We start from the raw sequence: 14,050 nt of genomic DNA, 5'->3' as shown, positions 1-14,050 counted from the left end.
TACTATCAAAAGGCAGAAGTTTGCCTGGAAGCAGGAGACTTGGCTACTACCGGTGCACAGTAGCAGTATCTACATTTGCTATATCCTGGTAGACTTACCATTCTTTTGATGAATTATAGCTTTCCTTAGTGAATCCTTACCATTGTGAATAATTTTCGGGACTTATCACATTAGGCACAATACCTTCTCTAGCCTTAAGAAATTGGGTTTTTTTATTTGTAACTTCAAATAAGTCAATGTGAAGTCGTAGTCTTGTGCTGGAAGGTCACATAACTGTTTGTTCTCCTTCAGAGTCAAAGTAACTCAAGTCCTGCAAGGTGAGTTGCTTTGAAGCACTCCTTGGGAGAGCCTCAGGGAGCACGGTTTTCTTTGTCCTGAAAACAAGATTTACAGTCTATAATTCACCTAACATTTTGCCAGCTCTGAGAAAAGAGGGGAAAGAGTCTTAGCTGTGCTTAGAGATTTATTTATAACAGATTGAGCACTTCAGCCCTGAAAGTGTCTTGGACTTGAATGTATTTTGCAAAAGGAAAGTTAGGCATTCTTCACTCTCATGCTTGCCAAAACACTGATATTTTTTCATGTGCTGCGGTCTTACTCAGACCGCAGTTCCGTATTCATTAATAATGATTCTTTTCAGTGCTGGATCAGTTTGTGATAGAAATTTTCATCTAGATCAGGCATGAACTCACTGCTGCAATTCTGTCAAACTGGCTAGAACACATGATACAATGTTTATGCCAACATTACAGTGTCTGTGGCAGGACAGAAGATATCTGATCTGGCACAAAATCTGCTGGGACAATTTCCATTTCATTGTTTTTAAACCAATGTGAGCCAGCAGAATGAGTTTGTTCCAGGCTGTCATGTAACATCTATGCAGAGTATCAGAGTAGATTTATCATCTTAAGGTTTCAGAATCACTAGTTAACTTTTTCCTATGAGGCTCCAAGTGTTAGAGTTATGATTTTACTGCTGCTGCTTTTTTATAAAAAGTTAACATTTGTTAATTCGTTACTAATGTGCAGACAATCTTGAAAGAGCCTGGGTAAAACCTTTAAAGCAACAGAGAAGAAATTCTCTGACAGTTTTTCTTTGGTGTTTTTGGATTTTACTTTTGTTAGAGGATTTGGGTGGTGGTGTTTTTTTAACTGCAGATGGTGTTCATTTAGGGCTATGTGACAGAGATCTATAAAATCAATAAAATTATGTATAATTGACCAGGGCTTCCCCCCCACTACCTTTTTGATACAAGAAATTGGCATTCGTAAATAATACTGGCAGGTGATAAGTTGTGGAAATGGCTGTGGATGTTAAAAGCTTACATGTGTTACTGGGAAGACTGGGTAAGTCTGTGAAGGGAATTCCACTGCAGTTTACTAGAAAACAAAATTGCCTTCTGAACCACAAATCACTGAACTGTAAATTGCTGCAGAATGAAAAAGGTTTCTTGAAAAGCTTCAGTATGTATTTGCTTTATTATGCTGTTGTGTAAGTTTTGAAAATTCTCTGAGACTGGTTACTGGGATGGGTGGACCTTTGGATTGAACCCATACAGCCTCTCTCTTTTCCTGTGTTGAGGCCATTCTATTCCTTGAAGGTTTGGGGAGTCTTTATTCTGTTAGCTTGTTGCATTAGCTGTAGGAAAAACTTCATGTTCTTCCTGAGATGTAATATTGCTGCATGCTAACTGCACTTGAGAGGGGCAGAAATGGGTTGAAAACCGATGGCCTCTGATAGTGATAGATAAGCGTTCGTGTTCAGTACAGCTTCTGTAATTAGTAAAGCATGGAAAGGCTCTATAGGATGAAGAAGGGGGTGTTCATCTAAGAGAATGGTTCAGTCTAAAGTAAATTCCCTCCCCCTCAATGTGTTAGGTAATGCAAATATAGTGGTGAGTTTCTTTACTGATGAATCTTAGTGAATTTTCCCCAGGATCTTGTGTGGCCTCTCTGTAATGTTTTATGAGACATTGACTTTGTTATAGTAGGCTACAGAAATCTCAGGCTGCAATGACACTATCTAAATCTAAGATAGCTAAAATGTTACTAACATTTCAAGTCTTCCTTTTTCCTCCCACTGCCTTTCTCTCCTATGGCAACCATGAATCCTGAGGAGATTTGTAACACTTTCCCTGCCCTTCCCATCCATTTTTTTTATATCAGTTTAGTAGAAGATGCTTTGACCTTCAGTAAATGTTTTAAACTTAGGTTTGGAGAAGGGACATTGGAGGAGGTGCAACAAAAAGGATATTTGTGACAGGATCAAAAGGTGAAACTTGGAACTGGACATGAAGACATCAAAATTATATGCCTGGTCCCTGCTTTGCTTGTATGTGTTTGTATATATTTGGGAGGGGGGGTTAAAAGCAGGAGAAACACGTTTGTGTACTTGCATTCTGTTGTCTTTAAGTAGTTTTTCATACATGATTTTACATACGTTGTGCGCTTTTTTTTTCCCCTAGTACGTGGAATTCCTCAGAACCATTATTTAATTGCAGCGCTACCAAAATGAATATTTCTTGCAAGCTGTGTTTCTGGTTTGTTTGTGCCACATGTGAGCTTTTATTATTTATTTTTTACACACTGATTCACGCTATGCTGTTCTGGAGCCCCCAGACGATAATAAAGCATCAGCAGGGGTTAATGGAGACTGGTAGGGGGTACAGCAGGGAGCTTTTGTTCCCATTTTATCTGGCAGCCTGCAGCAGGCAGAAGCAGGCTGTGGCTCAACAGCTTCGTCATTTATCTCGGTCAGGTTTCACTGCTGATAAACTTCTATTGAAATGGATGGCTGCTATTGTGCTTACCAGTAGGGAAGATTTCTCATTGACTTGCTACAGGTTTAAAGCATTTTCCTGCCGTGCTATGAGGTTAAAAATGTATGATCTGCTCTGTTGAATTGGTCTTATGTTTTCCTGCACAAGTGAATATTTGTCTTCTGAGCACGTACGCTACCTGTTTTAAGGCATAGGTTGGATTTAAAATGGTCAGCAAAGCTCGTATTGATAAAGCAATTATAAATGGCTGCATGCACGTGTGGATGTGTGTGTGTGTTAAGAGGAAATAGTGATGATATGGCTGATTTTTCACAATTTTTCAGTTTTTGCTTCATTTTTCTTTATTCATCTTCCTTCCTGTTCTCCATTCTCAGAGGCAGAGATGACACCCACTTACACCTACTAGTGGTGAGTTTAAAGAAAGGACTCTCTGCCTCCTCTACACTTCCAACCATTATCTAGTGATTTTTTTGAGTGCAGCTCTAACTTGAAGTGTTTCTGCATTCCCAAATCTATTAGCCGTGCCTGGCATTACTGTCTCTAATCCTCATGATTAATATGGAAAGTCTTATATCCTGCTGTTTTTCAGCATAAGTACACACAAGTCTCCAGAACACAGCCTTGTCGGGCAACAGAAAGCAGATGCTGCTAAGACTTTTTTGAGCACAAAAATCTTGAACAGAGAGGACCTTTTTGTGTTTGACCCAGGAGCTAATAGTTTGGCATCTAGAGAATGCTCTAATTCATATTCTAATCCTGAAATTGCAGGGCTACATTTTCCTCCGATGACAACTCCCTCAATTTTACTGCCACCCTAATAAGGAAATTTTGTTTTCTAAGCATTCACCGTTTATTTTCTGACTGAGAAATTTTGTCTCATAGCATTAGTCTTTGTATTGTGAAATGCTAATGACTTGCATGCCTGATTACTGATCCTACCTCCTCCACCTTTAGTGTGAAGCAGAGGTTTGAAAATTGAGAAGCAGAAACCATTGAATTTCCTAGCTGTTGAACACAGCTGCTTTTGTGTACTTCCAGTAAGCTTTTGCAGGTATGAGAAAGTATGAAGTAGTTGAAACAAATATTTGAAGTTGTTTTACTGCTTAATTTTGGCCACAATTCATTATCCCCCTTGTTTGGATACTTGTGTCTCTTGGGAACTTCATTCAGCAAAGAACAAGTATGTGCTACAGTGAGAGATGTAGGGGCAGATCCATTTCCTCCATCCCAGTTTCAGAAATTTAAAGCTTACTTTGTCAGAGAATTTCCAGCTATTTCTTGTCACCTTCTAGACCTGCATTAAGAAGACCTACAGATTTTTTGAAATTAGTAGTAGAGTAAGGGCTTTTTTTTTTTTTTTCTTAAAAATAGTTTATACTTTGTATAGTTTCCATTTGGGAGGTTTCTTTTGAACTTCTGAATGAACTTAGGGAAGAATTAAATTTTGCGATGCAGACCAAAATAGAAAAGCTACATTACAAAGCAAACAAATGACAGCCATAACATATTAGTAAAGTCTCCTGACTGTCGAAGAGCCGGATGCAAGAATTTGAGTGGCCTCTTATGTGTGGACCCCAAACATTGGGCCAGGACCTCCTGGCATTGTAAGCTTGTAACTATTAAAAAGGTCATAATAAAAAGTTAAATTTCCTTGTCACTAAAATGTGACAAGTTTGATTATTGAGACACCTGTTACAAACCGCTTGTGCTGACGAATTCTCAGAGAAGTCCTGAGGGATGTGCTATCAACAGGCTGTCATCCTTAATGGAACAGGGAGAGGTTCCCAGCACCTCGCAACAGGAGGAGGATCGTGAGGGAAGGCTTTGGGTAGATAAAGCCAGAACTCTTGTCCAAGACTAACCTGACTGTGTCATCTGAGTACCAAGTATGGTATTTTTCCAAGAGATGAAATTACTGCCCTAAAAATTACATGATATTACAGAAGAGTTGGACATTTAGTTTTAAAATGGTTCTTGTGTTATAGATCTGCATTTCTCTCTGTGGGTGGTTTTCATCTAATGAGATGTAGAGATCTTCAGCTCTGTAAGATACCTTATAGAAAATGTCAGAAATCAGCACTTCTGCTATGTGGCTTGCTTTATCCTAAAGTAAGTGTTTAGAATAGATTGGATGAGTCCTACTCTAAAAGCACCTATTCTTTTCTGTTAAGTCTAAGGAGAGCCTGGAGCGGCCATGTCAGAGGCAGATGCCCACACTCAAGACACATTTGAGCTGGCTTCTACAGCCTTTTTCACATTATTGTTAATAGTAAAAGTGTACCTTTCTCAGCCTTGACTGTGGCTTATATCTGTGCAGCTCAACTGAGACTTTCCATGTGGGAAGTTTAGAGATGTTTCTTACAAGCTTTGCTTACAGATGAGAAGTCCCGTTTTGCTAATGACAGCTCTGTAAACCTCATGGCTCCCAATGGGCTAGCATGGAGCTGACTGAAGTACAACCTTTGGATTCCGCTAATGTGTCCTAGATTTTTTCCATTGGAGTTAGGAAATTGCACTTTAGTTTACGCTGTTCTCTTTACTAGCAAGTTACAAGCCTCTACTGGCAGTCGGTTACCTAAGGGAAATCAAAAATATTCCTCAAACTGAAATAACTAGAGCCATCATCGGACCTCCCTGAGTCTGACATACTTAAAATAATATTTGAAGGCAAGCTGGGGAGTGATGTGACAAGATATCGAGCTATCTTTGCATTTCTAATTCAGCTGAGTGGTGTTTGTAAGTCTGCCATTATCCCTTACTCTCCAATATTCTGGCTGGTCTTTTTCTTCTCTCAAGCTTAGTTGTATTGTCATACACAAAAGATTGCACTGATCTTGGACCTGAGCTTCTTCAGAAGCATTTATGTGACCTTGTGATCCCTCTCAATAATTATGCAGCTTTCTTCACACAAGCTGATTATTTCTCTCTGAGATTTTGTATTCCTAACCTAAACTTTTTTTCTGATACCATTGTTGTAACTTCGCAAAGGTCTGTGAGAAAAGTTTAATGCCTTTTATTAGGCAGGTAAACACATATGGTGGAAAACCAAGGTTTTGGACATACAGAGACCCTTGGAATTGAAGTGACTGTGTGAAGGGAGCAGTTGAATCAACTTAATAGCTTACTGCCACCAGAAGTGGAAGATATCCCAGAGCCACCACCCCTCTCCCCCCTGCCCCCAGCTTTGCGCTGGCTGAGTTTCATTCATTGGACTTACTGCTGAACCACTTGGACTTGCCAAAACAGCAGAAAACTTTCCACGTTTTTTCCCTCTAAAACAAAAAAACAGTTATAGTTGGTTATGGAGGAGTCCGGAAAGCACCGAGTTGGGTAGAGAACAAATTAAAAATAAGAAGTTCCTAGGGCAGGGTACTGAAAGAAAGTACCTTGGGAAGGAAGAGGAGAGAAGAGAGGCTTTTGCCCATGTGCAAGAGCATTAGAAGTTGTGTTGCTGAACTTGTAAAACTGTCCTCCAAATCACTGATCCCAAAACAGTGTGGTCTTGGGTAGTCGTCTTTGCTTTCTGCGAAGCATGTGTACGGTTGCTGATGGGACTTAGTTGACAAACGATAAGTTCCAAAATCACAGTAATTAACTTTCTCTGTCTGTACCCCTATAGCTTATGTCCACATAACACAGCACCCTCTGACTGTTGCCACTGTACCTTATGTATTAATGTACCAAAATGTTTTCCCATAGCCAGGCATCTTTATTCACCTGTTTTACCACTGAATCTTTTCAGAGGATCCTCTTTTTTTCCTATGAAAACCTCTTTTCTCATCCTGTTCATCATTTCATCTCAATTTTTTTCTTAGCCTGTTCTTTACAAATGCAGGGTTTTTTTTGTATTGCATGAGATTGCCTAGGAGATGTCATATTTGATTGTGACAACGGTTATAACCTCCTTTCCCTGCCTGCTTGTCACTTCACCTTACTTGAGACGTTTCAGTGAAAACCCAACCAATTGTTTCTAAAATTAAATTCCATCGCTGAGAAGACAATTCGGTTGTTGGCATTGATTGATCAGCAAGCTAGGAAAGTTGTCCTATTGTGAGAGAAATGAGCTTATAACAGTGTCTGTAGCATGATAGAAAGGGCTATTTATGAAGTTAATCTCTATTCTGTTTTTACATATTTATCTTCACTGCAGCCCTATTAGGAATATTATCCATGCTCAGGAAAAATATATTTTGAATACTTTGGAAAAATGATTAGAGCTCAAAAGGAAATTGAGGGTACTGGGGAACTGTTAAATTAGAAATTGGTAATGGCTATTATAAAACAATTAACAGTAAGAAATTGTAGAGTTGGCTGGAGGCATTTGGTTTCTGAAGCAAATAAAAAGGGTTCCAGGTACCCCTCTGCTGAATTCTCAGGATTTCAATGCAATTTTGGAATTGACTGTTAGTCAATGACAGTAAGTTAATGACACTGACAGAATAATTGTCTCAAGTTGAGTTTAAAGTTTTGATGGCTCAGTCAAAGAGGGTATAGTTGATCAGGACATTTATTTTTTTCCAAGAGGGGAAGACTAATGAAACTGGAAATTTAGACAAGATGTCCCTTTTTTCTCTCTCAGAGCTGCTGTTTTATATTAGATACATGTGTTAATTAAATGATATTACTGCAGCCATAACAGTAAATCATTGTGGTCTGTTTCATTTATGTTGCTTAAAGAAGCAAGTTGAAAATACATAGTTCTCAAACCCAGTCTGAAAATATGCTAATGTAATGTTCAGAAGGCATTCTGTCTCTCTCCTAGAGTTATTTTTGAGAGGTGTTGCCCCAGTTTTCTTTTTTCCTTAACCAAACAAATTTAATGAGTTAGTGTTGTCTTTCACTTCTCTAATATAGTAAGATTCGTGTACATTTAGGTGGAAGATGAACAGTTATATCCTTGATTAGCAGTGTCATGAACTGGGTATGTGTTGCATCAAACAAACAGCACATGTAAGTATTTATCATTGGATAATCAGGGCTGAAGTAACTAAGCCTAAGCCTTGAATATTCCTAAACTATTCCAGGTGTAATGCAGGCCTTGTTAAAGATCTTTTTCCACAGTATGTTGAAATATCTGGGATATATGTATTGAACTAAGTATTTCACAGCTGTCTCACAGTAATACTTGTTTGCAATCATCTCATGCAGATCTGTGCTAACGATCAAACTCATGAGAAATCCACTGTTTCAACTCATTGTTTTTTAGTTCAATCTATTTCTAGAGTGTAATAGCATGACCCATGTGTAAATTGTGAAGGCGGTAATGCTTTCTGCTGTCTTTCAAATTAATGCAATAAACCAAACTTCTTGTTAGAATGACTCAAGACTTTAAGGTCTGCTCTGGAAGAGTTTACATTTTTTTCCTTGACGTTTCCTTCATGTCAGTGCCAAATGGCTGGGGTTTTCTCATGCTGTAAGGTAAACCATAACTATACATTGGAGAGTATATTTCAACATGCACCAAGGAAACAACAAGCTAGTGTGTTCTGCATTTATGGGACACATGACATGCAAAGCATTGCCACCAAGTCAGAACACTCTCTCATTCCTTATCCTTTCAGAAGGAAGATAAATGTTATAATTGCATCCTTCCTTTGAGTCAGTAGGGAGAGATGGGTTTCCAGCTGTAGTCCGTGCTAGAAATTTTGTAGATCTGACACAGTGATGGCCGTAGTACTTGAGCAGGGCAGCTGAGATCCTGTATATTAAGTGGGGTCTCCTGGCCTCTCTGAGGATTAGTAAGCTAGTACTGGCAAAGGTGCTGAAGTACAGGAACCAATAGAAAGCTAAGGTTTCTGTCATTTGTCCAAAAATTGGCTGTCAATTTTAAAAATGAGGGCTTAGGTTCAATTCTGAGGTGTTTGTATCAGAAATTAGCAGTTTAAGGATTTTACCAGAGGAAGTTGTTTGGTTCGGGTTTTTTGTTTTGTTTGCTGATGTGTGTGTCTGTGAAATAAAGTTCTGGCAACATCTTGTAGTGTAGCTGGGGGTTTTCAGTCCATCACAGAGGCCTATTCCATTCTTGTAAGTAATCTTTAATTTTTTGAAGATACGGAGTTACCAGCTGTTGTTTATAAATTTTCATTGACTATTGACTTCCTCTGTGCCAGTCATCCTGAGAGAGAGCTTAGCATGCATGATACTTGCCTTCTCCCTGATTATTTGTAACTACATGCAAAAGAGGGAGGCACAAGAGAAGACCCAGGAAACTACAGGCCCATTAGTCGTACTTCAGTCCCTGGATAGAGTTCTAGAAACTTGCAAGCTGAGTGAAAAGCAGGTGATTGGGAAAAGCCAACGTGGATTTACCAAGGGCAAATCATGCCTGCCAGAGTAACCTGATCACCTCCTACAACAAAATAACATTTTCTGTTGACCTGTGGAGAGCAGTGGATGTTATTTACCTGGACTTCAGCAAAGCGTTTGACACTGTTTCCCACAGCCTACTCCTAGACAAACTGGCAAGATACAGACTGGAAGAGTGGTCTGTGAGATGGGTAGGAAACTGGCTCAGAGGCAGCACCTCAGAGCGTGGTGATCAGTGTTTTTTACTAATTCTGGCAGCCTGTCACAAGTTGGGTTCCCCAGGGATCGATACTGGGCCCCATGCTGTTCAACATCTTCAAAAATTATCTGGATGATGAAAGCACCCTCATCAGGTTTGCTGATAACACTAAGCTGGGTGGTGAGGTGGACATGTCAGAAGGGAAGAGCCACCTTACAGAGAGACCTGGATAGGCTGGGAGAGTGGGCTAGCAACAACTATGTGAATTTTAACAAAGACAAGTGCAAGGTCCTGCGCATTGGGTGTCGTAACCCAAGAGCCCAGTACAGGCTAGCATCTGTGTGGCTGGGGAGCAGCCTCCTGAAAGGGACCTGGGGGTCCTGGTGGACAACAAGCTGAATATGAGTCAGCTGCAGCAGCGAAGGCAAGTTGGAGCCTGGGCTGCATCCACAGGGGTGTTGCTTGCAGAGATAGAGACATGATCATCCCACTCTACTCAGCACTTGTCAGGCAGCAGATAGAGTACTGTGCCCTGCTCTGGTACCCCTAAATTCAAAAGAGGTGCAGACAGACTGGAGAGGGTTCAAAGGAGGGTCACAAAGATGATCAAATGGCTGGAGAACCTGCCCTTTGAGGAAAGCCTGAAGGATTTAGGTCTTTTCTACCTGGAGGAGAGAAGGCTTGGGGGGACATCATCAGTGTTTTCCGGTACTTAAAGGGCAGCTATAAGGAGGATAGAGGCTCTCCCTTCACAAGGAGACACATGAAGAGGACAGGGGCAACTGGTACAAGTTGCACTGAGAGAGGTTTTATCATAATATAAGAAAGAAATATTTTGCAGTGAGAGCAATCATTCACTGGAATAACCTCCTGAGGGATGCGGTGAAGTCTCCATCACTGGAAGTTTTCAAGATGTGACTGGACAGGATGCTAGATAATCTCATCTAGGCTCCCTTTCCCACAAAAGGTTGGACCAGATGGTCTTTCGAGGTCCCTTCTGACCTGGGCTGCTATATGATTCTGTGGCTCCACATAGAAAATTAAACTGTGCTCATGAGTTAAGGTGAAAGGTAACAGTTGCACACTGTTGCCCTGCTTACGGCACTAGGTTAATTACAAGTAAATCATATCGGGTTTGTCTGACAGTCTCACAGATTTACATTGGAAAGTGTGTCCTTTCCAGAGCCTGCATTCTGTCTTCTCTGGAAGTCGTCAGTACTAAGGCTGTCTGGCATCTTGTAGAGCTGGGCTCTTGTGTTTGATATTGATCTAAGTATACCCCGATAGGAACAGACAGTTTCTATTATTAGCATATCCTCAGTGCTGTGGATACGAGCTACTGTACCTCTGCCTAGTCTTTATTGCCACTGGCCTTGGTCCGCTAGACCTGAGTGGAATGCTAGTCTGCATAGCTTTTGCAGGGTTCCAGCATGAGCTCTAACAGGAGCTGAACGCTATTTTCACAAACGGCATAGGTATATCGATTGAGCTCTAGACTTAAACCAATCAAATGACCAGTGTAAACTACCGTACATTCAAATCTCAGGTTATCAAAAAGGTAAATTCACTACATTAGCCTATTTATCACACTTACTACTGGTATTCAAGAGTGAATTGATTCCAGGGTATCTGACAGCAAGAAGGACCCTTAGAATATATCACTGTGCAATCCAGTCTGTAACTTTAAAATAGAAGTAATGTGCAAAGCTGTTATTTTATTGTTCCTGCTGACCATTAAGTACAGCATCTTAAAATACAACCACATTTTCAGCATTAATTCATATATTTTGAATAAGCTGTATTTTCATGAAGCTATAGGTTTGCATTCATTATTGGTCTAGGATAAGCAAAGCCCTTATCCTACAGGCAGGATATCTGGTATTTTTTCTGAGGCCATTTAATTTTTCTACTTTGTTTTACTTTTTTTTGTGGAACTACTCGCTCTTTCAGTAAAGGTAGTGTTTGTGGTTGCACCACATCTGTTTCCTGTTGTAGTCTATATTCTCACTGTGGTTTGCAGTATTCAGAATGGCCTCAAAATGTGAAACCCACACCGCATTGTGGTTAAAGCAGCATAAACCGCTGGAGACACTGCCTCATAGCAGCAGAAGGTGGGTTTCTCGTATGGGGGATTCTGCGGGGGTGAGCTTGGCTGTCATGAGCTGATCTGTCTGGGGCTGGAGAAGGGGAATGAATGCATAAAGCAGTATCAGCTGGGGCTTAGTTGTCACCTGGATTTCAGTACATGAAAAAATGATACTGAAATCCGTTGGATTTGGTTGGTTAGCGATTGTGTCTTTCCTCGTGCTTATTATATGTATCATGCCTATATCACTTGCCTCTTTCCTTGTGCCTTATACCAGACTGGTTCTGTAGCTTATTGATGAAATTCTGTTCAAATCTCCTAAAATGCAATTAAAATGAGTGCAGACACCATGGTGCCATGGAACTATTCATATGGTGATAGCCAGCTTCTAATGGGTTGGTGTTTATATTAACAGATGGGCTCAGGTAGGGTTGCAGTGGGATCAGGGTGGCAGGTATGTGTAAGTACTTTTAGATAGGCATCTGTTTTGTCTACGTGGCATAAAGCTGTCTTTCAAAATAACCCGTATGTGGCAAAACAAAAAATAATAAAAAGCAGATCCTTAATATGGAAGTCTTCTCTTCTCTTTTCTTGACTTTCTTTCAGATAAGAGGAGGCTTATTTTAGCAATTGCCCATTTAAAGTTTGCTAAAGAAAGCTCACCTCACAGCATACACCTTCCAAGTAACTGTCTTTGTCAGTAGTTAAGTACCCCCTTAAACATAGAAGCTTCTTTGGTCCATAAGTACAAGGCAAAAAGTGTAGCATCTAAAGATACTGGTTTGTGATAGTGGTGTTTTAGTGGTTAGTACTGTGTGGTTTTAGTCAGTTCGTTTTGCAACGTCCATCCATTCTGTATATCTGTTTGGTCTGCTTAGCAAGCACTAATTGCCATATATTAATTAGTTGCAAGCAAATGGCTCATCTCTGTAGTTTGAGGGGGAGAGGGAAACAAGTCATTGCAGAAATGTAAGATGACTGTGTTATGGGTAGAAAGGGGTGGTGGGGAAAGGGAATGACCAGTTTTGCTTGGTAGTGCTGATGGTTTCTTGAAGGGATGGTGGGCTTAAAGACTATAACTCACAGTTTATTTTACAGATGTTAAATCTGTGTCCCTGGTTCTAAAGTTAACCATTAATCTGTTGTTTAGCAACCTCATTTGTCAAAACAGAGTGTAGGAGGCATGCTGCTAGGAATTGAGAAATCCAGCAGATGCTGAAACTTTCTGAAGTAGATTAAATGGAATAGCAGAGCTTGTTTTCAAAAGGAAGTCCAGAAATTAGGCAATTATGCTGGGCTCTGAGCCCAGCGAAACAATCTGTGATAGGAAAAGCTGTGTTTGGATTTGGTTATCAGTGTAAAGGACGTAAGTTACAGCTTTAGGATGGTAAATGCACCATAATGCAAAGTGAAGCTGCAAGTACTGTGCTTGACTTTCTAAGGCATATTAATGAGAATGCAGGGAAAAAAACCCATTTCACCAAGTAATGCTTATCTTATTTTTGTGATGCGTGTGCATTAGTGCATTTGTAGAAGTGTGCCATGTATGCTACTAGACTGAAGATTTTTTGGTAAGCCAATTCCACAGAGTAATTATGAGCTTTTTTAAAAAAATGTAAATGTAGAGATTATTCCTACAAACCAGCAAGTGTGTAGACCCCCTTTCATTTTTCCATAGGAAATGTGCACACAAAGATTCAATTCCTATTCTAACATATTGAGAGTAAGTGCAGTAATGCAGGAAGTTTGTGACAGGGAATAGTCTGAAGGAGAAATTGAATTATTGTGACGATTATGGCATTTTCTTCCACTTTTTTAGTGAACTTAAAAATATTTTATTAACATGCACATTATACTGTATGCTGAGAAAGGTTTTGTTGGAGTTTTTACATTAAAGTTTTGGGTTTTTTCTTTTTTTTGGAAGGATGGTATACATGCTACAAACTTAAACTGTAAACTTAAAAACAAGCCGAAATATTTCAGAAGGAACTTTTCTATGAAATTGCAGTGCCGAATCACTTAAGTTTCTCTTAAAACACAGGACTTCACTTCTGTCAGTATGATACTTTTTATAAAAATATTTGGCATTCATAAGGTACTTGATCACTTGAACATGCATACATACGTTTAATTAATCCTTTCAGTGCCCCTTTGAGGAAGTTAGGTATTACTTCTTTTTAGCAGTAGAGGAGAATGACACAGTAAATTCAAGTGTCTTGATCAAAGGCATGCAATTATTTACAGACTATTAGTGTTCCTTCTAGTACAAAAAATATGGAACTTAATTTTGAAGAACAGAAAACTGGTTCTTTATTCAAACTTCAGAATATAAACATATTCTGTAGATCTTCTTGACTGTGTGCCTCCCAGAATTTATGTGTGGCCTCCTCTTACTGCTATCTATAACCTGGGTACAGCTCACTTGGGAGGGACTGTGGATTACAAGGTGCTGAGCCAGGACTCGTTGACATTGTAAGCTTGTCTTCATTCGTGTAAAACAGAGTGTCTCCCATTTACAAGTGAACCAAGAGACCCAAGTCAGAAATGAGGGAGACAGGCAATGTCTAACAGGCACACGTAATATTAGTTCCTAAAACAAATATAAGGAATATTGTGTCATAATTTCACATTATGGCTTTTAGAATGAGTACCTGTTGAAATACAGTCTTTTTTTATTAGA

General features: G+C 39.7%; 1 protein-coding gene across 2 annotated transcripts in view; it reads left to right on the top strand.

The window, feature by feature from the left end:
• LRP6 (LDL receptor related protein 6) overlaps positions 1 to 14,050 on the top strand; it is a 129,926-nt gene that overhangs the window by 78,097 nt on the left and 37,779 nt on the right. The window lies entirely within an intron of this gene.

The sequence above is a fragment of the Rissa tridactyla genome, chromosome 1 (genome assembly GCF_028500815.1).
Source record: "Rissa tridactyla isolate bRisTri1 chromosome 1, bRisTri1.patW.cur.20221130, whole genome shotgun sequence".
Classification (NCBI taxonomy): domain Eukaryota; kingdom Metazoa; phylum Chordata; class Aves; order Charadriiformes; family Laridae; genus Rissa; species Rissa tridactyla.
This window is presented reverse-complemented; position numbering and strand designations above follow the sequence as displayed.